This window comes from Odocoileus virginianus, chromosome 32, assembly GCF_023699985.2.
Source record: "Odocoileus virginianus isolate 20LAN1187 ecotype Illinois chromosome 32, Ovbor_1.2, whole genome shotgun sequence".
In the NCBI taxonomy this organism is placed as follows: domain Eukaryota; kingdom Metazoa; phylum Chordata; class Mammalia; order Artiodactyla; family Cervidae; genus Odocoileus; species Odocoileus virginianus.
In genome coordinates this window covers 34,285,503-34,312,057 of record NC_069705.1, presented here as the reverse complement: position 1 = coordinate 34,312,057, position 26,555 = coordinate 34,285,503, and the positions used below count along the sequence as shown (strand labels likewise).

Sequence of the window (26,555 nt, the reverse complement as noted above, 5' to 3'; positions counted from 1 at the left end):
CAACAAAAAATGGCAAGCTAGTGATGGTTCAAACCATGCCTTCTCAGTAATTAACTTTTTTTCCCAAGACTTCAACATCCTTGAGAAAATGCAATGTAAGGATTCTGTAATCAACACTGTTTGGTTTCTCTTTATGTAGAGGGGTAGGAAAAGAGATGATATAAAAATATGAAAATTTAAATCCTGGTATTCAGCCTTTGGGATATTAGGATAGGTATTAAAGCTTTCATTTGGTGGCTTAAAAATCTGCTTCTGCTTGGTATTCTCAATATACACACACACATCCATTAATTCTTTAATGACCTGAGTCACATTTTTAAATAGTTTGCATTTTCAAATAAAACCAAACCCTTGAGGTCATCGCAGCCCCCCATGCTAAGCTCCCTCTGTTATACAGCAGCTAGCTATTTCACACATGGTAGTGTATATATATTAATGTTACACTCCCAATTCATCCCACCCTCCCCTTCCCCTCCTCTGTACACATATCCATTCTCTATGTCTGTGTCTCTATTTATGCTTTGCACATAGGTTCCTCGTACATTTTTTCTGGATTCCACATATACGTGTTAATACACCATATTTGCTTTTTTCTTTCTGATTTCACTTTGTATGACATTCTCTAGGCCCATCCACATTTCTAAAAATGGCCTAATTGCATTCTTTCTCATGGCTGAGTAATAATCCCTTGTGTGTATGTACCACATCTTTATCCATTCATCCATCAGCAGGCATTTAGGTTGCTTCCATGTCCTGGCTATTGTAAATAGTGCTTCTGTGAACACTGGGGTGCACGTGTCTTTTTGTGGAGAAGTTTAGGAAGTTATCTGATGCATGATAGGATCTGATGCCAATCTGGGAACATGATAGCAAAGTTCCTACTAAATGATGTCCAGGATTGTCTTCATCCTCTTTCATTTTTGATTTCATTATAATTGGCAGTTGCAAGATGTTTGGGGGTCTACAGATTTACCAAATCAGTTTAAGCGTTTTCCTAACCTCTGTAAATTAGGAATTCCCTGGCGGCTCAGACAGTAAAACGTCTGCGTACAATGTGGGAGTCCTGGGTTTGATCCCTGGGTCGGGAAGATCCCCTAGAGAAAGAAATGGCAACCCACTCCAGTACTCTTGCCTGGAAAATCTAATGGATGGAGGAGCCTAATAGGCTACACTCCATGGGGTCGCTAAGAATCAGACACGACTGAGTGACTTCACTAACTCCTGCAAATAGCCCATTTTAAGCTAGTTTTCAGGACTCTGAAAATATCAACCACGAAGTTTTACTAAGACAAGCCATCATATTGAATAATGTACAAATGTGACTTTTGATATATATATATATATATATATATATATATATATATATATAGGCATATAAGCATGGGGCTAAATGCAGTCTTGCATTTAAAAATGATGCAGAATTCTCTAACACAAGTGGAACTGCACAGAGTCTGCCTGTAGCTATAGTGGGAGGCGTGGTTCGATTGCATATGAGTAGGAAACCCGATTTTCTCATGCTTTATTATTCATCAAGGCAGGCAGGAAAAGCCTTTTGGGATATTATGTATTTCTAGTGGAGAAAATATAACACAGTGCTGAATTTTGTCTTACAGGAGAGGAAGCAGTGAGGTTAGTTCGAATGATTTATTGGAAGCGCCAGAAGTGAGGTGGGCAAAGCAGTGTATATATTCCAGAGTCTAGACAAGTTTTTTAATTATCTAAGGTTTTTTAAAATAAATACCAGATGATCATACAATATATGTGTGAGATACTGATTATTATCGTTGGCATTATTATATAATGTGTTTGGACTCCTCCTCTATGCTAGACATTATAGTATTTAATAAATGCTTTAAAATATTACATGATTTAATCCTCACTTCAAATCTGTATATTTGGTGTGAATGTCAGTAGCTGACATTCGAAGAGAATGAAGTGGAAGTAGATAAAATGACTTATGATTCCATGGAAACTATTTCATATGAAAGGAGACAAATTCTTTTAAAAAGAAATGAATAATAAAGGGAACTTTGAATTGAAAGGAGTAAAAACAAAAGTCATCAAGACTTAAGATGGATTAAAAATGTATTAACAGTGTATGAAAATTTAAATATTACCTATTTTTTCTTCCTAAGCCTGTTAAGGTGTGCCAGGGCAGGAGTGACCTAATATGTATGTCTGTATGTATAATGTGTGTGTGTGTGCTTCTAAATATATCCTGCTTCACTATTTGCCCATCACTGTGCTGTGTGCTTAGTCGTTCAGTTGCGTCCGACTTTGCGACCCCATGGTCTGTAGCCCACCATGCCCCTCTGTCCATGGGGATTCTCCAGCAAGAATACTGGAGTGGGTTTTCATGCCCTCCTCCAGGAGATCTTCCTAACCCAGGGATCAAACTCAGGTCTGCCGCCTTGTAGGAGGATTCTTTTACTGTCGGAGGAACCAGCGAAGCCCATCACTCAGCATACTTAGAAATGGTGCAGAAACACACCCTGCCATATTTTATTACAAAATAGCAAAGGTTTAAACTGCATCTCCAAAGCTGACACGCCACTGCATCATTAAGGTAGCCACCAAGAACATTTAAAGTTTACAGTATGTGCATTTATAGTGGAGGGCAAAGCCTTCAGAGTTTAATATATTTACTTTGGCACAGTTGGTCCTATTCTTTGTGAACCGTTAATCTTTTCAACCAATACAGCAAAATGTCAGTGTCTTCATTTGCTGAATATAATAGGCTTATATCCTGAAACAATCAAGTCATAATAGCTTGTCTGTTGCTTGGTGGAGTTATACAAATTCAGCCTGAACCTGTGGTTGCATTCCCTGCTCTTTCTCAAGGTTTTCTTACACATGCCCTTCCTGTCTCGTTGGGAAAATTAGCCACATTCATAATTGTTTTTTTTTTTTTTTTTATAAAATCAACTATATAACTTAGACTAATTTTCCATTGCAGTATAATTCACTTTAATTTTTTTCAGTATTGATATAATTAACAACTAAAGACATTTGTATTAATAATGTAGAGAAAACATTATCCTTGTTTTAAATACTACTTAAAATTTTTTTTTGGTAGAAAAAATTATGATTTGGAAAAGTCTCGTATTTGCAGTGTAAAGAAATGTGAACAAAGTCATATTTAATAGAGATTCCTACTTTCTACCAATGGTCATATTCAACTTCATTCTTCCCTGGCAAGGGAAAATTCATTCTGTTCAACTCCTTTCTCTTCGGATTGATTTCACTGCTAAAATATAGAAGTCATCATATTATTAAAAAAATAAAACCCAAAACATTAACAGTTCAGTGAATAGATGGTTTCATTTCCCCAGATTCTATAATTGGGTAGTCAATTCCATGATGTCATATATTCTATTTAGAACTCTTGGTGTTTTAGTTTGTTTTATTAAAACTTTTTTGTTACAATGATTCAGATAGGGAAGTGCCACTCAAAATCATTTTGCAAGTGTGGTTCACTCTTGTTGAAAAACTTCAGGGATTATGCTGCTTTATCGCATTTTACTTGTAACATTCTTGGTCTTTTATGCACAAGATTGAAAGGATTAAATCCAATTTGTGGCAGTTACCACTTGTTACCTCCAAATGAATATTTGTATACTAAATAAAGCATGATTCTACAGGTAAGTTATCAAGCCCATTTTAGGAAGAATTTCATAAAATTAACACATCTGAAGTTGAACCTATGTTACAGGAAATATAATCTCTAGTTCATGTATTTCTAAACTAAGAGTGCATTTACAGTATACCTCCCTCCCTATGGGGCCAGTTTATCGCGTGAAAGTTTCTCTAATCAAGAGTATTGGCACCACACATTGAACTGACCTCCTCAAGATTTTCTCGTTGTTATTTATTATCTGAAACACTAATGCTGGCATATCTACTATTTTTTAGATAATGTGTTCAGATTTTATTTCAGTTTTGTTGATTGTTTAGGGTTTTGTTTTCCCACGTGCAAGTTAATATAGCATTGGGGATCACACTTATTTTAACCAGAGGCACAGGTAGGTCATACGCTCACACTGCACTTAACACTGCCTATTAACCCTGGAAGGCGGTGACCACTGTGGTTCACCCCCGCCTCTGGGAACCCTCAGTGTAAGAGCTTAATCCATTAGACGGTACAGTTAACAACCCAAGCCCTGGTGGTTCAGACGGGGAAAAATCTGCCTGTAATGCTGGAGATCTGGCTTCAGTCCCTGGGTTGGGAAATTCCTCTGGAGAAGGGAATGGCAGCCAACTCCAGTAATCTTGCCTAGAGAAATCCAAGGACAGAGGAGCCTGGCTGGCTACAGCTCACGGGGTCGCAAAGAGTCAGACGTGACAGAGTGACAAGCACACACATTAACTACAGATAACTCAGTGACGTTTTTAGTTCTAGCCTTGATAAAGTGATTTGGCCTTACCAATTCAAATCATTCAAGCCTAATTAAAATCATAGTAAATTTCCATTTTATCTGTGATACAGTTTTAGAGACTTTTTGGGAGAAAAATAACGCATTTAGTATACCCTATAAAGGAGATGGAGATTTTTTTCTGAGTAGCATAAAACTAGCCTAGAATATTCTATATATTAATTTCTAAGCACATACTGTTTTGTGTACTTTATATTTCATACTAAATAGGTGACATAAATCAACTATTTTTGTGGTGGAGAAAAAGCTGTTTAAATTTGCCAGCTAGTTATTCTGTGAACTTTTTTCTAAGCCAAAATACTTTCAGTGAAATTCGTGCTATACATCCATAAAAGGAATGCTTTATAACTGAGTAGTTCCATGTGTGTCTGCTCCAATTGTGTCCAACTCTCTGTGCCCCATGGACTGTAGCCTGCCAGGCTCCTCTGTCCATGGAATTCACCAGGGAAGAACACTGGAGTGGTTAGCCATCCCCTTCTCAGGGGATCTTCTTGACCCAGGGATTGAACCCGGGTTCCCTGCATCCTAGGCAGGTTTTTAATGTGTGAGCAACCAGGGAAGCCGGAACAATTCCATACATATGTATGTATCTGTATATATATACATACAGAGAGAGAGACAGACAGATATAAGTTCTTTGATGCTTTTGAACACCCCTAAGTTTCTGAGAGATTCATATGGCACGTCCATAAAACAGAGCATCTTGGGACAAAAATGGTGGATGGTGTGAACTAGTTAAGGATTTTGCCTATTTGAGGTTCATGTTTCCAGCTAGAAGCATTGGAATAATATTATTTATGATATTATTTATCCTTATTTCCTCTGTGGTGGCTCTAAATTTTAAATTTAAAACATGAGTGACTTTCACATTGCATATAACATAATAGATGCTCAATAAATATCTTTCTTTGTTATTACTAATAAGGAAGTAACTGGTAATGATTTGGCAATCAAATTATTCCTCTACGACTTATTAGCTATTTATCCTTTTCAAGTCTGTTAATTTCTCTGAGTCTCAGGTTCTTGTTCTGTAAAGTTGAGATAAAATTTTCTTCACGGGTATTAGGACAATGTGTGTGCTTAGTCATACAGTTGTGTCTGACTCTTTGCCACCCCATGGACTACAGCCCACCAGGCTCCTCTGCCCATGGGGCTTTCCAGGCAATAATACTAGAATGTATTGCCATTTCCTCCTCCAGGGGATCTTCCCCAGCCAGGGATTGAACCTGCATCTCCTGTATTGCAGGCAGATTCTTTACACTGTTGAACCACCTGGGAAGACCATATAAAGACAATATTTGTAGGGTAAAACATCTCAAGTAAAAGTCACTCAGGTGTATCTGACTCTTTGCAACCCCATGGGGAAAGTAAAAAAAAAAAAAATGTTGCTCTTGTTTTCTTACCAACAGAGGATGCAGTCTTCAGTGAGTGGAGGTTAATCGGTTAATCAGGAGGGTTGTTCAGAAAGAGAAATAAGAAATGGATTAAAAAGTCATCAAAATTTTTGTTATACAAATGTTATGAATTTATGCTAGGTGGTAATAATGTATTTTAGAACTGATGGAGCTATAGGATTTATTCAACATGTAACAAGAGGACTTGGAGGGTATATGAAAGGAATGAGTTTCTGAGGGTGCTGGGTTGAGATGGGCAGACATCTCAGAAAGTATGTGAAATAGGTTAGTGGTAGGGAATCACTCACCTCTTATGAATCACCATCTAGGATGTCTCTCATAGTGCTGGGAAAAGCCACCAGTAAGTGAAGGAGCAATGCCCCTGTTAGGGCAGAGGGTTAAGTCAGGGACCCAATGTGCAGATGGTAATGGGTGGTGTGGTTTGTTGGCCAAATCCCTCCTAAAGGCCTGAGGCACCCCCCTCAGCTGCCAGGAGTGCTGGTGGTGGATGATGAGCACTTAAGTCCATGCACTGGAATCCTGAAGGATGGAGTAGCCACAGTAGGCATACTTCATCTTCTGGATGCAGCCTCTTCCCACGTCTCTTAGGTGTAGTTGATATAAAGCTCCCTACCTTGTCCTCAAGACGAGTCAGTTCTGGAGGGACATCCCAGGTCCAGCACTCACTGTGGGTCTTCCTCCTGTCCTCCCTGCACTCAGCAGCCCTCTGCTCCTCCTCCTCCTTCTACTCCACAGCACATTCTTTTTTCCTCTTTTAGATTTTTTTCTTTTATGGTAAATGATACTTAACATAATACTTTCCATCTTAACCTTTTTACACATTCAGTCCAGTGGAATCACATTCACATTATGACGCAAACATCTCCATCTCCAAGATTTTTTCATCATCCTGAACTGAAACTCTGCCCATTAAACATTACCCACCCAACTCCCTCTCACTCCAACCCTAGTAAGAATAAATCTATTTTCTGTCTCATGGCCACCCTAAGTAACTCATATGTGCAGAATCATGCAGCATTTGTGTTTTGATACTGGGTTTCTTTCACTTAGCATAATGTTTTCATGGTTCATCATGATGCAGTAAAATCAAGAATTCCCTTCCTTCCTTTTTAAGACTAAATAATACTGCATTGTATGTATATGCAACGTTTTGTAAACATCTGTTGATGGACACTTGAGTTGTTTTTGACCATTGTGAATAATGCTGTTATAAACATTGGTATACAAAGGTATCTCCCTATTTCTAAATCTTTGGGGTATATACCTGGAAGTGGAATTGTTAAATCATATGATAATTAAACATATGATATGTTTAATATTTTGAGAAACTTCCACAAAATTTTCAGAAGTGGCTGTACCAGTTTACATTCCTAATGGTTTAAACCATAATGGTTATAATGGTTCCCTCATTAACACTTACTTTCCTAATGGGTGTGAAGGGATATCTCATGGTCATTTTGATCTGCATTTCCCTAACAATTGGTGACACTTGGTATCATCCCATGTCCTTATTGGCCATCTGTATATCTTTTTTTGGAGAAATGTCTATTAAAACCTTTTTTTCATTTTTAAATTGAATTGTTGGGTATTTTGTTGTTGATTTGTAGTGGTTGTTTGCATATCCTAGATATAAAATCCTTATTAAATATGATTTACAGATAATTTATTTTTGGGGTTGCCCACAGACATGCTCTTCATAGTATCCTTCAGACAAAAGTTTTGAATTTTTGATGTAGTTTGGTTTGCTAATTTTTCTTTTATTTTGCTGTCATGTTCAATATATCATTGCCAAAATCTATGTCATGAAACTGTTATTTTAGTTTCTACATTGAGATTTTTTATCCAGTTTGAGTATGTAGTGTTTGTATACAGTATAAGATAAAGTCCAGCTTCATCTTTTGCATGTTTTCCCACTATTTATTGAACTAATTGCCCTTTCCCCAATTGAATTGTTTTGGCACTCTTGTCAAAAATCATTTGACTGTACATGCAAAAGTTGATATCTGGGCTCATTATTTCTGTTTCATTGGTCTATGTGTCTGTCAATGCCTCAGACCACACTGTTTTGGTTACTGTAACTTTGGAGTGAGTTTTGAAATCAAGAGATTTGAGTCCTTCAAGTTTGTTTTTATTTTGGATTGTTTTGGCTCTTCAGAACCCCTTGAAATTCTGTATGAATTTCCAATAGACTTATCCTGAGGTCACAGCTTAGTGAACTTCCTGCATACCAGTGTCCTTCTTTTAATATCATTATTTAATGACCAACTAAAATACATTAAATTCCATTTTTTTTCATCAAATATCTTTCAACACTAAGAGCTAATGTTTCCCTGGGAGTACAAAAGTATAAGAATTTTCCCGACTGAGCTGAACTGTAAGGACTGCAGTCCTTATATTAGGTCAAAAACATCCAGATATCTCACAGTATCTTTTCTTTGCTGAACTTTTCTATTAACACAAATAACCATTCACTTGATGTCTGACAATGATAGTTTTGATTTTATCTCTTCATATACCTAAACAATTTGATAGTTCCCTAATAATAAGAGTTATTGGGATGCTTATTAAATTTAATTAAGTAATGTAGTCTATGCTTTTCTTTTATATATAAATTTTTGTCTAAAGAATTTATAGGGAAGAATGTAGAAATTATAGTCTTGGCTGATATATACAAAAAGCGATTGGAAATCTTTTGAATCATCTCATATGTCTGAATAGACTGGCAGCAAGAGGTTTACAGCACTAGAGAAAGTAGATAGTATAATTGTTAATAAAGCTCTGTGATATCATGTCTATTAGCTTTTCAGCAAATAAGTAGGAATTAGTAGTCTTTTTTGGGTTCAGAAGCCTATTTAAAAATTTTGATTTTTAATGTGCTATGAGCTTTACACCTTCTAAGATCTTTAGCAGAGCAGCTTTGCAGATATTAATTATTCTGAACTTATTCTTGTAATTTATATTTTTACATGTGCTGTATCCTTCTGATTTATTGCTTTGATCTTATTTTTGGTTCAGCAATCAATTTGGTTGAGGTCCTGATCATTCCAGTTAATTTAGTGAACTACAAGATATAAAATTATTCTAAGTAAAATCTCCTCACATTTTCACAGTGGTAGGGGTCAGGGAGAGTTCTCACATGAAATATTTAAGAAACATCTGACTATAACCTAACCAGCATGTGGGGAAATTACATTATTTCTTAGAGTATTTTAACATCAAAGTAGCTCTGAAGTGAAGGATAGTCATTAACAGCTGAATGACTTAAAGTATATCTGGATAGTACACTTAAACACATTTCAGCAGGCTAAAATAATTTAAAATCTGAAGTGTGATCCAGAATCACATATGTCAATTACTATGTTGTCTGTGGTATTAAAAATGCATGCAGCTGGAGGCTTTAATTATATGAGATTCTCTGACTCAGAAATGCTTTGGATTTTATTTTTTTGAAAAAGTCACCTTTTCAGCAGTCCAAGGGAAAACGTCTATAAAATGCATCATGCCTTTTCCAATTACCTATTACTGAAAGACGGAGCAACACTAGAGAGTCATAGAAGTGAACTGAAAACATGGTTTTATATTAAATCTGATTATTGTTTGCTGACAGCAATTGCCTGGGAAAGAGTAAATTTTTGAGTCAGACTTTTCTTCCCCCAATGCCCATGTCATTAAACCAAATGTGATCCAGTATGTGTTGTCTTGCCCCACTATAATAAATCAAGAGTTTTACAACTAAAATTTTCAAGTAACTTTTGGACTTATCTTTCACTGATAAGTAATATTTATTTTTCTTTCCCATTAATAAAGTCCAACAAAGTAAAAATAACAATTGACATGATATATATATATATATACACACACACACACAGACACACACATACACACACGGACAGGGAGGCCTGGCGTGCTGAGATTCATGGGGTCGCATGGGTTCGCAAAGAGTCGGACATGACTGAGCAAATGAACTGAACTGATACATATATAGATCCTGCAAATTTTTCATTATACATTTGTATTTATTACAAGATGCTTTTATTACAAAATTATTGGCTTATATAAAGCTACACATGCTCAGTCACTCAGCTGTGTCCAATTCTTTGCGGCCCCATGGACTGTGGCTCCTCATTCCATAGAATTTTCCAGGCAGTGATATTGGAGTGGGTTGCCATTTCCTATTCCAGGGTAAAGTTATATGAATTGCCTCTAAATGTATTTCTAATAGATACAACATCCTGGGAACATCACTAAAATATGAACCTTGACAAATCATTAAATCCACCATCTCTTAAGACAAAAATATGTCTCAAGAATGCAAATTGTTTTTATTCCTTAGAGGACAAATGCAATTTAAAAATATTTATCTTATTCTCTAGCCAGGTTAGGTCTCATATGCAGATAAGGAACTTGAAATTTGCAAAATGTGTATTTTTGGTAAAATCTTCCATGGAAAATATCTGGTTGCCTTCTAGGTAGTAAATTTCTATTTGTTGGGATTTCCTTATTTTTACTCTTCCAGAATTCCTGTGCACAATACAGCTCTTCACACTCCCAAGGAAACAAGCAGCCCAGTGACCCACACCATGCCCATGTGGGTTAGATAGTTCACTAATGTGATGGCTTACTCTTTTACAATGACTTTTTGTATCCCTAAAATGAGCCTGGGTTGACTTTTGTTCAGATTCAAAGAGAGTATTGGAATAAATCTCCTCTTTAAGTGGCAGGAGGAAATCAAATGTATCGCTCATTAAGTAAAAAGTCAGTGTGAGTTTTGGAACTCTTCCTATTATCTACAAAACATGTCTTGTGGGACCCAGAATAAGGATGTGAAAAAAAATGACCTAATTTTCTAAAGGGTTTTTCAAATAATCGTTGTTCGGTACAGCGATACTGAAAAAGATCTACCAAGTAGACGGGATATTGATATTCTTTAGGTACTAAGGAGAAAAAGGCAAGCTTAAACATTGATGAATTCAGTCTGCGACCAACATTCTTTTTGTTCATTTCAGGTCTTGCTTTTTCTTATAAAAATGTGAAAACATGTAGAGGTTTTTAATTGGATATTTACTTATTAAGCATTTAATTAGCACCTTCCCCATGTAACGGTATGTGGTTGCTATTCCTTGGGTGACAGATATTCATAGATTGTTTTGGAGTCTGGGGTGCATGACTCCGCTTATTAGGGAGCATTGTGATTCTGAGGTCTCCTATGCCCTTCGCTACCATGCCCTCCTTCAGAAAAGATCCTTCTTTCTCATGGAAAATTTCTTGGTCTCCAGAGAATTTTATTTTTATTTATTTATTTATTTATTTATTTATTTTTTTTAGCCATGGATTTACATGTATTCCCCAGAATTTTAAACCAACGTCCTAAGAGCCAAAACTGTGTGATTTTATGCTATTTCTGCACTTTGACTGAAATTGTGACATTAAAGCCACAAGTGGTTCCACACTGTTTCCTCAGTCAGATGCTGGCACCCAGGAAGGGTGGGGTGTAGCTTTTGACGGAGGTGCCTGCGAAGTTCGCTCTAGCCAGGGCACTCCCATCACTACCAGAGGCTGAGAGTGGGCTTCTCATCCACATATGTGTCATGGATGTATTTCTGTAAAGCACCATGTTCAGACTTTGCAGCATCCGTCAGAATACCAGAGACTGGGATGCTGGAATCTTTCTGAATTAAAAAAAAAAAAAGTGATGGCACTTGTGCTAATGTTTTGGGTTTGTATTTTTAGGTGATTTATACAAGGAAGTGATTGCTCTCTATTTGAATAGCACCAGCTAATAGCTAATGTTTTTTTCTCAGTCTATATAGCTGAAGCTAAATAGAGAAATGTCTCAAGGATATTTATGATGTTATTGGTTTGGTTAGAGTTGTCTTCAGATCTATTCTAATATTATTTCTGCTGTACTAGGTGTATACCTTTTAAAAATAAAAGTGAAAGTAAAAGGGAGATTATATCTAGGAAAATACTTAAAATGTCAATAATAAAGGAAAAAATCTGACTTTCCTTCTCTCATAGTTAATGTTGGGCTGGCCAAAATATTTGCTCTATTTTTCCATCACATCAGTAGAAAACCCAGAACATTTTTGGCTAACCCACTATATAGTTTGATTAAATCACAGATGTGTTGTTTGATTTGGATATAGTGTCTGGGGAGAGAATGCCCCAGATCTGCCCTCCCTCTTGTAACAAGGCAGTGTGTGGTGTGATACTGACAGGCCTGGTAAGACATGAGTGTCCATATGTCCGGGGCTCATTGACTGGAGGTTTGATTTGAAGCCAGACACAAAACCTCTTTGAGACCAGTTTACTGACATTTACAAAGGCCATATCATTTTCTTGCCTCAGTCACAGAACTTAGTTAGATAATATGTAAAATATTATATGAACATATGATTTTGAAAAGGAGTTATTTTAGACTATTGGATTACCTAGTCTAATTAATCACCACAAACTCCTCGGCAGAAATATGTCTCTGGAATCTTACCCTACCTTCCCACTCACTGTCTGAGGGATTCTCATTTCTGCCCCTGATGAAAATCCTAAAGCAATTGGATATGAAATCCTTAGAAAAGCAATTTTTTTTCTAATATTGACTTTTATGTAAGTGATACGGCCCTGCTGAAGCGTTTTGGAGGTGAGATGTCAACTAACCAAATCATCGAGATTCCCTAAAAAACAAATTTATCACCACTTCACAATCATATGTCCATATTATGGTGACAGATGACCCACAAAACTTGAGCTTCTGCCAAAGTGTTTTTAAGTTTCAGTGTATCACACTGTGAAGGTATGTGATTTAGACCTGATCTGGGGCCTTTGGTGTGAATTCTATCATTTACTGATTTCAATACAAGGAATGTCTCCTTAGAACCATTAAAACTGTCATACATTTTAATGGATTCTACTGAAAACATGAGGCCTTTACAATCAGGTCTAGAAAGAAGCATGCTTCGGAAGCCATATTTCTCCTCCTCATTTTCCAGACCCCTGTGGTGTGGCAATACTGTCCCTTCAAATTTATAGGGCGCATTTTTGTCTCATGTCATGGTGACACTTGTTTGTGATTGGCCTGTATTTCTCTGGGTTGTGGTTTCCTTACAAATTAATTTGTTATTCATTTACACATGCAATTTGTTTATATATTTACTTATTCCTTAGAAATATCCAGGTGTAGCTAAGTTTTTCCTGCCAAGCATTTCCACCACCCATTATTTTAAAATCAGGCAGGCATTCACTTGATTCATGTAACTGGTGATAAACCAGGACCTTGGCAGGCTGCTCGCATGTATTTGGCTCTGTTGAGGGGCATGATTCAGCTGTAAGTGCATTCAAGTACACACTCGGCTCTAAATCCTTAGGAGTGTTCTGACGGAGGCCACAGGCTGTACACACTGCTCCATAGATGACATCCTAAATCATTATTTGGGGAGGTATAAATACGTATAATTATTGTGTGACATGACACCCTATTTCAAAGGCTATGAAAAGCAGAGCCCTCAGATCAGAAAATGGGATTCCAATCTTCTGTGAAAGTGAAAGTGGGAGTTAGTTGCTCAGTCATCTCCGACTCTTTTGCGACCCCATGGGCTACATGTGGCCCACCAGGCTCCTCGGTGCATGGGATTCTCCAGGCAAAGAATACTGGAGTGGGTTGCCATTCCCTTCTCCACGGGATCTTCCTGACCCAGAGTTTGAACCTGGGTCTCCCACATTACAGGCAGCTTCTTTACTGTCTGCATCACCAGGGAAGCCCTGCTACCAGGGAAGCCAAATAGTTGCCCCTATACATGCCAAGAAATAGTTCTGTCTCTGTTCTTTGTTCAGAGTAACAAAATACGGCATAGCACATTTTTACATAGGAAAGATATTTTTCTAATACTCTGATGCTCTCTGGAAAACTATGTAAATTGTAACAATGATAATGGATATACTCATATTCACACACAGCATTGCATGAGAATTTTATATCTTTATACAGAAGGAGTAGGTTCAAATATATGCTGGAAACATCCTGCATATTAAGGTTTGAGTACAAGAAAATATAGCTAAGGGAAGATAAATTCTAGAATATTAAAACAGTGCTGTCTTTAGTCTATGAATTGCTTTAGTTGTAAGAAGTAATTAAAGTTACTATTACTTGGCATCACAGACTAGAAACTACTATCTTTTTTTCTGCTTTATTTTTTGATACTACTTGTCACTAATCAATGTTTTCTTACTAATTTTTTCATTGTCTCCTTTTGGAGAACGTTGCTATGCGACTTTGGACATTTTCTGTCCATTTATATGCCCTGTCTGTAATGATGGGATAAGAAGAATGTCTGCCATGTAGGGATAAGTAAATATTAAATCATAGAAAAGAATGATATCATAATTTTTGTTTCTGGAATTTTTCTAAACTGTATACTGCTGCTTTGTTTTCTGAGGCTATAATAAAATATCCATTTTATGTGCTATTTATTATTTTAATTTTTACATATATATAGGTGTGTGTAAATAACCTTGAAGGGCTATATCTATCTTCTTACATTTTGAAGAAATAATGTAGAATTTAACAAGGCCTCAGAAAGATATATGATGCGTTCTATTCCCCAAAGAGCTAAAACCAGGAGATGAAGTGGGCCATACAAATAGAAAAGGAAACTCGGCTGAGAGTGCAGTGTTTATTCCTGGGAAAGAGGGCTACAGGAGAAATATTACCTAGTCAGTTGGTTCTCCTGTTTTAAAAAAAAAAAGAATGAAAGGTAATGTGTACAAAAATGATACAGATTCTATAAAAACACTTGTAACAATACTAATATAAATACTGGATGGAGTGAATTATTAGTTTATCACCAGATTCTGAACTAGTATTGCCATCTCCCTGGACTAAAATTTTAAGGGTATGACAGCTTTATTCCTACAATTTCAAAGCAAGTATTTTGGATACCCAAAATATACAGCGGGCATTTAAAGTGCAACAATAAGAAAGTAAAGAAACCAAATGAAAGTGCTCAAAAGACCTGAAGGGCAGATGGTGGGAGCCAGCAAACTCACTGTTGGACTGTGAATTCACAGATGAGAAGAGGGGCTGGAATGAGCCATGTGGTGGTGAAAGTGACTTGGAGAACCAAGTGAGAGCACATGCTTAGTCTAATGCAGATGGGTATATATAAAAATACTTACAGGTATGCATATAAAAAGTACTTGTAGGTATATGTATTGGGGGCTTCCCTGGTGACTCAGGTGGTAAAGTATCTGCCTGCAATGCAGGAGGCCCAGATTTGATCCCTGGGTTGGGAAGATCCCCTGGAGAAGGGAATGGCAACCCACTCCAGTATTCTTGCCTGGAGAATCCTATAGACAGGGGAGCCTGGTGGACTGCAACCCATAGCATTGCAAAGAGTCAGACGCAACTGAGTTACTAAGCACTCACACATAGGGATGTGTGTACACACAGGTTAGTATGAGGGCACACACACACACACACACACAATTTCTTTGCCCTTCTAGTTGAGAGAACCTGATAAAGTGACACATAAGTAGCAACAGAAATACCTAGCACCCAGATCTTAGTTTGTTACTCTCCTGTAAAGTGAACTATGGCATCCAGGACAAATGGTTGATTATAGGGCTGGGATAGCAAACACACGGGAAGTGTCTGAGCATCTCGTAGTTTCGGAAGATAAGAAAAGTGCTACACACACACACACACACACACACACACACACACAGTCTTTCGTTCTCTCTCTCTCTCTCTCACACACACACACATACTTTGTCTCTCTGGAGTATGTCAGAGAGACACAGGAGGCTTGCAGGGTCAAAATAAAAAAACAAAGTAAACAGTGTTTGATTATGACCCAACATGTAATGCAAATGGCTGTGAGCCCATCTGAGGATAAGTGAATGACTGGATAAAGTTAATAAATGTGCAGCAGAGCCCGTGTCTCATGCAGGAGAGTTCTAAGTGTCTGATGTCGATCACCCACCCTTGAAGACCCGGAGCCCACCTCCACACTCATTACGTGTGGGCCGCACAGAGTGGCTTCCTGCCAGGGAGGATGCTATAGAAACGAGATTAAAAAATTAAAAAAAAAAAAGAGCAACTTTACAGTGAAGAAATATGACAAACACTCCCTCAGCCAGGCGATAAAGGTCAACATTAACAGTCATAAATCATGTTGCTAGTTTGTACCCTTGGTATGAGGTGATGAATATGGCATTTTATTTCTGTGATCTTCCTCTCCAAAGCTCATAACCTCACAGCAATCATGACAAAAACAAATTCCAATAGATGGGCAGCTGACAAAATACTTGACCATTAGTCCTCAAAGCTGTCAAGGTCATCAGAAACAAGGAAAGTCTGAAAATTTGTCATAGCCGAGAGGTGATATCAAGAAAGATGATGTTTAAATTTAAACCCATCCTGGTTGGGATCCCTTAACAGAAAAGGAACATTAAGTAAAAGCTAGTGAAATCTGGATTTTAGTTAATAAAGTCTGGACTTTAGTTAATGAATATGGATCAATATTGATTCACTAATTGCAACAAATGTCTTTACTAATGTAAAACATTTGGATCAGGAGAAACTGGGTGCAGGGTTGTGGAAATCAATTTTTCTGTAAACATAAAAATGTTCTAAAGATGATGTTTACTTATAAAAAATGGGTAAAAGATAAAGGTTATATGAGGTAATTAGCATGCTGCTGTACAACCTGAGTTGCCCGTTTTCTAAAATACTGAGTGACCCAAAAAATTATGCTTCATAATTCTTTATGCTGGGAGGCCCAAGGTTCTATTTTGTATTCAAACTTGTGGAATCTAATGTAGAAGCTTTCCTCTAGATTTCCACCCATTAAGCACAGTAGAGTTTTGAGAGAAGAGGAAGTATTGTGTTGGTTGAAGAGTTCATTGGGGTTTTCTATAAAATGTTATCTTTGGCCAGCCCAACAAGTCAATCCTGGCTTGGGTAATGCCACCCAACATTTAGGACATGGGGTTGGTCTGGTTGCACTGAAACCTTAAGCATCAGTGAGACAGAACCTGTACTATCTCAGTGCAGTTCTCCTTACATGCTAGTCACTCAAGAGACGTTCTTTTAATTTTCATTGTTTAGGGCAGCGCCCTATACTTGCTTTGGTCTGTTGATTACTAATACAGTGGTTTGACTTGAATCACTGTTTGTTGAGTTCTTTTTTTTTTTTTTTTTGCTAAATTCAGAGAAACTCCTTTCTCCACGTGATGAAAATATAGTATAGTGGTGGATGGTAGATTTTACTTGCTGGGTAATAAAAGAGAAAAGCATGAATATGATGGTTTAGAGGTTATACCAGTAAGGGAAGCATGACAAAAAAAATGCCTAAATACAATTGTGGTTGTTGTTCAATGATCAGTCACTCAGTCGTGTCTGGCTCTTTGGGACCCCAAGGACTGCAGCATGCCAGGCTTCTCTGGTCTTCAGTATCTCCTGGAGTTTGCTCAGATTCATTTCTCTTGAGTCAATGATGCCATCCAACCATCTCATCCTCTGTCACCTAATTCTCCTCCTGCCCTCACTCTTTCGGAGCATCAGGGTCTTTTTCAATGAGTCAGCTCTTCGCATCAGGTAGTCAAACTATTGGAGTTTCAGCATCAGTCCTTGCAATGAATATTCAGGGATAATTTCCTTTAGGATTTACTGGTTTGATATTCTTGCAGTCCAAGGGACTCTCAAGAGTCTTCTCCAGCCCCACAGTTCAAAAGCATCAATTCTTCAGTGCTCAGCCTTCTTTGGAAGAATACCGAGAAGATGCATTATTGGGAAGATGGTACTTGTCATTGAAATTTTATGGGTGAGTAGGACTTGTGAAAAAACAAGACCTGGAGCTGACTGTGGGTCAGATCATGAACTCTTTATTGCCAAATTCAGACTTAAACTGAAGAAGGTAGGGATAACCACTAGACTATTCAGGTATGACCTAAATCAAATCCCTTATGACTATACAGTGAAATTGAGAAATAGATTCAAGGGACTAGATCTGATAGATAGAGAGCCTGATGAACTATGGACAGAGGTTCGTGACACTATATAGGAGACAGGGATTAAGACCATCCCCATGGAAAAGAAATGCAAAAAAGCAAAATGGTTGTCTGAGGAGGCCTTACAAATAGCTGTGAAATGAAGAGAAGTGAAAAGCAAAGGAGAAAATGAAAGATGTTCCCATTTGAATACAGAGTTCCAAAGAATAGCCAGGAGAAAAAGAAAGCCTTCCTCAGTGATCAATGCAAAGAAATAGAGGAAAACAATAGAATGGGAAAGACAAGATATCTCTTCAAGATAATTAGAGATACCAAGAGAACATTTCATGCAAAAATGCATTCAATAAAGGACAGAAATGGTATGCACCTAACAGAAGCAGAAGATATTAAGAAGAGGTGGCAAGAATACACAGAAGAACTGTACAAAAAAGATCTTTATGACCCAGATAATCACAATGGTGTGATTACTCACCTAGAGCCATTCATCCTGGAATGTGAAGTCAAGTGGGCCTTAGAAAGCATCACTATGAACAAAGCTAGTGGATGTGATGGAATTCCAGTTGAGCTATTTCAAATCCTGAAAGATGATGCTGTGAAAGTGCTGCACTCAATATGCCAGCAAATTTGGAAAATTCAGCAGTGGCCACAGGACTGGAAAAGGTCAGTTTTCATTCCAATCCCTAAGAAAGGCAATCCCAAAGAATGCTCAAACTACTGCACAATTGCACTCATCTCACATGCTAGTAAAGTAATACTCAAAATTCTCTAAGCCAGGCTTCAGCAATACATGAACCATGAACTTCCAGATGTTCAAGCTGGTTTTAGAAAAGGCAGAGGAACCAGAGATCAAATTGCCAACATCCGCTGGATCATTGAGAAAGCAAGAGATTGCCCAGGGAAATACCAATAACCTCAGATGTGCAGATGACACCACCCTTTGGTAGAAACTGAAGAACTAAAAAGCCTCTTGATGAAAGTGAAAGAGGAAACTGAAAAAGTTAGTTTAAAGCTTAATCTTCAAAAAACTAAGATCATGGCATCCTGTCCCATCACTTCATGGGAAATAGATGGGGAAGTGGAAACAGTGTCAGACTTTATTTTTCTGGGCTGCAAAATCACTGCAGATGGTGATTTCAGCTATGAAATTAAAAGATGCTTACTCCTTGGAAAGAAAGTTATGAGCAACCTGGATAGCATATTAAAAAGCAGACATTACTTTGCCAACAAAGGTCCATCTGGTCAAGGCTGTGGTTTTTCCAGTGGTCATGTATGGATGTGAGAGTTGGACTAGGAAGAAAGCTCAGTGCCGAAGAATTGATGTTTTTGAACTATGGTGTTGGAAAAGACTCTTGAGAGTCCCTTGGACTGCAAGGAGATCCAGCCAGTCCATCCAAGGAAATCAGTCCTGGGTGTTCATTGGAAGGACTGATGCTAAAGCTGAAACTCCAATGCTTTGGCCACCTCATGTGAAGAGTTGACTCATTGGAAAAGGCCCTGATACTGGTAGGGATTGGGGGCAGGAGGAGAAGGGGACGACAGAGGATGAGATGGTTGGATGGCATCACCGACTCGATGGGCATGAGTTTGAGTCAACTCCGGGAATTGGTGATGGACAGGGAGGCCTGGCGTGCTGCGATTCATGGGGTCGCAAAGAGTCAGACAGACTGAGCGACTGAACTGAACTGACTGAGGACTTGTGAAAGTGGAGAAAGGAGATGGGGCATTTATAATGGCAACAAGAGCATGTGTTAACGATGATAGCTATGAAAATGCACACTGCTTTAGGAGCAGTCCTGGTTAAGTGTGAAATAATAGAAAACAGAGTTTAAGAAGAGAAAAAAGTGAGAAGGAAAGTTTAGAAATGAGGAGACTATCTCCAGCTTTTATTTCTCAGTTAATCCATTGCACATGCAGAGTGAATCCATTTAAAATATTCTGATGACTCTAGCTTTAGAAAGACATCTCTGACTTTCTCTGGCTCAAAACTTTAAGCAACTGACTCATCTTCTCTATTATTTTTTTCTAAAATAAGAATAGATACCCATCTGAAATTTCATGAGCTAATATAAACACGAAATTCATGGTGCTTTAAAGGACTGTGTGTTGTCACTTCACAGAATGAAGTAATATTTGATACTTTAATCTAGAGGTCGTGAAAATAGAAAAATCACTCCTTCTTGAGTGGTCAGAGCTTTCCAGTATTGTAAAGTTAATTATAATTCGTGTGAATTATACTTTATAATTACTACGACGAGTGCAGTTTTAATATGAATTTAAAATAGTAAGAGTAAGATTAAGGGCACATAATTTAGTGCAAAGTGACATCTTGACAACATATAAAAATTACTAGAAATAAATGGTTATTCATATTAAGAAATAAGGATTTGTTGATTCTTTAATGATTTAGATGATTTGCATTAGAGTTACTAGCATGTGGGAACAGTGTCCTTTGTAACTGGTGATTCTGTGTGGGCGTGTCACTGACTCACACTGATTAGCTAAGGCAAGTTACTTTATTTTCTTCTTCTAAGGACAGACTCTGTCATCACTGACTTGGTGGTTGGTTGTAAATCTAATATGGTATCACAAAAAGAACACATCTCTGGGTTTCACCAGATTCCCAGTCTTAATGTAGTAATGAATGCTAGCCCTTGCAATTGTCTTTTTTTTTTTTTTTCTGATGCTCTGACTTTCTTTGGGATTCAAAGCCAAGAATACTGATTCAATCTTAGATTTGACCTTAAAAAAAAAAAAAAGGGAAAGAAAAAAATAAGAGAGGAAAATTGTATTACAAAAATCTTTGACTGGAAACCATATTGCTGTTTGTTCTAGAAATGAATCTAGTGGATAGAAAGTTATGATTTTTAAGAAAATGTTTTTAGTCCAACTATATTCTGTTATTCCTCTTGTTCATGAAATAACATTCATGAAATACTTATACCCTAAGGTAAAGGAGAATCATGTTTACCTACTTTTTGTGTTACTTTCCATCACATGAAATTGAAATGACCCTGACTTTGACTCTTCTCAAAAATGATTTAAAGGAATAAAATAGACCATAATTAAAGAAAAAAGCAAGTTAAAGTCCCTGTGCTTGGCAAGATACAATTGTTGATCAATTTAAATGAGTAAGAAAGTAAAATCCAACTTATTCAATGTGTCCAAGAAAATAATATATTTCACGTTTATGCTATTTTCAAGGTGATCCTGGTTAATTAAAAAACAACTATAGCAACACAAACCCAAATACTCTAAGCTCCACTTAATCCTTCAGAGTTGTAAAAATTGTGATTAAATAGCCAAACAGATTTTCAGTGTCTTGTGGCCGTGGCTCTATTCTTGATACAGGTGTTACTGAAGTATTTGAAATAATATAAATTCTTAAATGCACTTACAGATGGTCAGAACCACTTATAAGGTGTGTGAATATATTCTGAACATGCAACAGACTCACAGGTAGGCAATAATAAAACATGTACTTATGCAAACAAAGCCAAACAAAGACTTCCCCAAGGAAGAGAAGGAATAGGAAAGACTGAGCAAACTAAGAATGATCACTGCAGCACTCACCAGTGATCTTACCTTTGCAGATTTCTGTCCTGTGTCCAGATTTCCTCCTCTTATGAGGGCGTCATCAAGATTCAGTTAGGCCTCACCCTCACGGCACCATTTTAACTTAATCCCCCCTTAAAAGGCCTCACCTTCAGATAGTCACATTCTGTGGTACTAAGACTGAAACCTTCAACACATGAATTTTGGAAAGACACAATCCAGCCCATAACAGTATCTATATAATGCTTTTAAGATATTCTATTTATTTGGTTCTCAGTGGGGTGTCCATCTAAGTGTTGTTTTCATTTTGTCTTTTTTTGGGGTATGTTGGGATTCTTAAATTTTTCAATACCCTTCACTTGGCAACATTTGAGAGAATTAGGGTGGGACCTTTATTTTGGGGGGCTCCAAAATCACTGCAGATGGTGACTGAGGCCATGAAATTAAAAGCCACTTGCTCTTTGGAAGAAAACCTATGACCAACCTAGACAGCATATTAAAAAGCAGAGACATTACTTTTCCAACAAAGGTTCATCTAGTCAAAGCTATGGTTTTTCTAGTAGTCATGTATTGACATGAGAGTTGGACTATAAAGAAAGCTGACCGCTGAAGAATTGATGCTTTTGAGCTGTTGTGTTGAAGAGTCTTGAGAGTCCCTTGGACTGCAAGGAGATCCAACCGGTCCATCCTAAAGAAAATCAGTCCTGAATACTCTTTGGAAGGACTGATGCTGAAGCTGAGACTCCAGTACTTTGGCCACGTGATGCAAAGAACTGATTCATTGGAAAAGACCTTGATGTTGGGAAAGATTGAAGGCAGGAGGAGAAGGGGATGACAGTGGATGAGATAGTTGGTTGGCATCACTGACTCAATAGACATGAGTTTGAGCAAGCTCCAGAAGTTGGTGATGGACAGGGAAGCCTGGAGTGCTGCAGTCCATGGGTTTCAAAGAGTTGGACATGACTGAGCAACTGAACTGAACTGAACTGATAACATCAAAGTTTGATTTTTATCCCCCATTTTGTCTTCTCCTTCCATTATTTAAATTACATATAGGATCTTTGTGTGTTCTGTTAATCTTCCAAGCTTTTATCCACATTTCTACTCTTTATTTTCCTTCTGTGCTTCAGATTGACTTATTCATGATAGAGCTTCCATTTTATAGTCTGTGTTTTGCTATCCAATCTGTTGCTAATCCATCCTTTGAGGACTTAATTTGTTTATAATACATATTTGCTCTAAAAAATCATTTAATTTTTTCCCATACATTAAAATTCTACAGGAAATTTTTCATCCTTTCACCAATTAACTTCATCCATATTTTTCTTATTTTTGTGACAAATTCATCAGAGTTGTTTGCTTTCTTTCTTGTCTGGGTCACCTGTTTGTTCACTTCTGCTGTCTGCAGTTTCTGTTATTAAAATTTATTATGTAGATGTTGCTTTCTTTTATATATGGTTTGGCCAAAAATTTTGTTTGGGTGTTTCAGAAAAACCCAAACATACTTTTTGGACAACCCAATATATTTTCTATGTATGTATGTTCAGCATACATAACTTCTGAACCTTAGAAGTTTCAGATTATGTTGTCTTTCCTCCTATACCTTCTCCTGTTAACATATAGAGTCAGACATGTATCACCATAGCCCAGCTTGGGGCCGAGCTGTGTCCAGGCTGGGTTTCACTGTCTGTTTTACCTGTGGTTGACTCCTGTTTCCAGAATGTTCCTCAAGAACTTTCAATACACAGCCTGGTTGGACTTTGGATCCTTAGCTCTGAAAGACTACTGGCAATGCATTTTAGGTTTTCAGAGTATTTTATGTTTTCTGTTTAGCCTATTTTTCTTGATTTTCTTAGCTTATACCTGTACAGTTTGCCCCCTATATAAACTGAGTTAATCTGGTGTGTATTGGTTTGAAATCTCACTGATGGCTTAAAAAATGTGATTTTGTAGCTTTATCTTGCCTTGTTAGTAGTTGACAGTGAGAGCAACTGTCTACCCCTGATCATCTGCACTTTACAGAAGCAGATCTCATGTATTTTCTTATCTTCAACATTTTGAGTACAAATATACCTGCATGCATGAGCAGCTAATTTACAGATCCAGAAGATGATACAAGTTTCAGGGTCAATTAAACTGAATTTAAAACACTCCACTTGTATTACATGAATTTCAGGTAATAAACCCTCTAGAATGAGGGTTAATTTATCAAGATAAGTATTATGCACATTTCTATATATGTGTATATATGACAACAAAATACATGTAATTTTGAATTATAAAAATATATCTATACATATATATATATGTACAGGTATATAGTTGTGTATAAATAAACCTACAACTATACATTCAGTTACATGTTTTTTGGCCTCCTCGACCATGCTTGAATCAAGCTAAGACATTAAATCTTTGTAGAAACTGAGCTATAGGTATGGAGTTTTAAGTAATTTAATTAATTTGATAATGATTACCTGTCATATTAGGGCAAACATCCCAACAAAAATTTAGTGTATGCTCCCAATTGCTTGGTAGCTAGGAAAAGGTAAAATTGTTAAGACTGGGTTTTTTAAGGATAGAAATATGATTTTTAAATAGTGCTGTATAAGTTACCTGTGCCATACAGAAAATTACCATACCGCAGATGCAGTGATTTTAAAAGCCACACATTTATCATCTCACTTGATTCTGCTGGTTGATTCTAAGTCTGCTTTGATCTTTCCTCTACTCAGAGTCTCTGAAGGCTGCCTTCAAGGGATCAGCCAGGCTATGGTCTCATACGGTGTCTTGACTGTGGAAGAATGCATCCTTTCTCCTCCGCAAACTTGGTCAGCTTTTGGCAGAATTCCTTTCCTCATGGCTGTGAGAGTGACCAAACTCTTGGTTTTTGCTGTCTTTCATCTGGAAGCTTTGGTCAGTTCCTAAAAGGCATCCACAGTCCCCTCCTTTAAGGTCCTCTCTGTATGGATATAAGCAGTTCACAGCTTCCTTCCTCTAAGGCAACGGAAAAGCAAGAGAGTGAACCTGACATCAAGACAGCATCTCATAAAAAGTAACAAATCACAGCAGGGATAGCCCATCACCTTTGCCACATTTTCTTGGTTAAAGTCAATCATGTCTTCCGCACCCGCCAGGGGTGGGAATGAAACATCATCCAGGCTGCCACAGTAGGACCACCTTAGAGATTGTCTGCCAAGGTACTTGGCCACTGATGTGACATGTCTAAATATGTGGTTTCTACAGTGCAACAGGATTCCCTTAAAAATCTAAAAACAAAACTAGCCTGTAACCCAGCAATCCCATTACTGGGCATATACCTTGAGAAAACCGTAATTCAGAAAGACGCATGTACCCCAGAGTTCAGAGAAGCACTATTTATAACAGCCAGGACATGGAAGTAACCTGAATGTCCATCAGCATGAATGCACAAAGAAGATGTAATGTATACATACAGTGGAGTATTACTCAGCCATAAGAAGGAATGAAATTGGGTCATTTGTAGTGATGTGGATGAACCTGTAGTCTATCATGTGCAGTGAAGTAAGTCAGAAAGAGAAAAACAGATATTGCACATTATGCAAATGTATGGAATCTAGAAAAATAGTACAGCTAAGCCTATTTGCAGGGCAGGAATAGAGACACAGACTTAGAGAGTGAACATGTGGACACAGGGGAATGAGAGGGTGGGGTGAATGGGGAGAGTCCCATGTATAAAACAAATAGCTAGTGGGAGGCTGCTGTGTAATATAGGAGCTCAGCTCGGTGCTGTGTGATGACCTAGATGGGTGGGATGGAGGTGGTTCAATGGAGGCTCAAGAGAGAGGGGGATACTTGTGTGTGATTCACACTATTATACTGCAGAAACTAACAACATTGCAAAGAAAGCAATTATGTGCCAATAAAAAAATACGTTCATGTAAAATTCTCAGCAAAGATAAATATGTGGTTTCAAAAATGAATTTGGGTCATTAAGAAAAAAGAGAAATCAGTTGGTGATAAGCAGTTTAATTGCGCGTGTGTGTGTGTACTCAGTCATCCAGTAGTGTCTGACTCTTTGGAACTTCATAAACTGTGGTCCACCAAACTCCTCTGTCCTTGGGATTCTCCAGGCAGGAATACAGGAGTGGGTTGCCGTTTCCTCCTCTAGGGGATCTTCCTGACCCAGGGAATCAAACCAGTGTTTCTTGCATCTCCTGCTTCTCCTGCACTAAGAGGATTCTTTACCACTGCACCACCTGGGAAAGCCACATTTAATTGTATATATGTCCAAATTTTTACAAAAAAAGAATATATGTGTGTTTGTGTGTGTGTAAGTTTTTCAGAGAAAACAGAATTCAGAATTCTATTTCTCCAAGGAACTTCAGTTGTTAACTTGAACATGTGTTCTTTACATATTTATTTCTTTGCTAAGAAAAAGAAAACATACTTTTTATGTAAAGCCTGATTATTTACGCAGGGTCACATTTGTTCTCAAATGCTGGGTAAAACTGGCATTTATAGTACCTCTTAAAGTTTGTTGAGAAGAAATCTCAATTCTGAGAGAATATTTGGATTCAACAGCTATAATACCTTTCAATCCACTATTTAAAATATTTTTAGCCTCAGGGCTTGTGTTTCATTTGACAGCTATCTCATTTTCCTTTTTCTTTTTCCTGCAATGGCTGATTCTTCTCAACCCTGAGGACATTTATACTTTATTATGAGAAGCTGAGTGGAACATTCTGGCTCCTGCTCCGTTGGCACATTTGCCCTCATTTTGACCTGGTCGTAGAGTTGGAAATCTGAATATGATTTCCTTCATGATGTCAGAAAGTTTTAAAAGTATAAAATTACTTGAATGTGTTGATTATTTGGCATAACTCATGGAATATATCTGAAAGATGAATTTTTCTGAACTTCCATATATAATATTTTATATCTAATAATAAATATACCATAAATCATTTACATCAATCATTTAGTGGAGTCACTGATCATTTTATATTGAATTTCTAAGGTGAATATACTTAATGAATACTTAGAGTAAAGCAGAGTACAGTGTACAAAAACTAAGAGAAATCTTTTTTCCTGTCCATATTTGGGCTTTTAACTTTTTATAATGAACTTAATATTTATTTCAAAGAGGATGAAAGTTTATTTCCTCATATATGAT

General features: G+C 37.3%; 1 long non-coding RNA gene across 1 annotated transcript in view; it reads left to right on the top strand.

Moving 5' to 3' along the window:
- The window catches only part of LOC139032614 (uncharacterized), a 611,315-nt gene that overhangs the window by 427,889 nt on the left and 156,871 nt on the right, over nt 1–26,555 (top strand). The gene's annotated exons all lie outside the window — the stretch shown is intronic.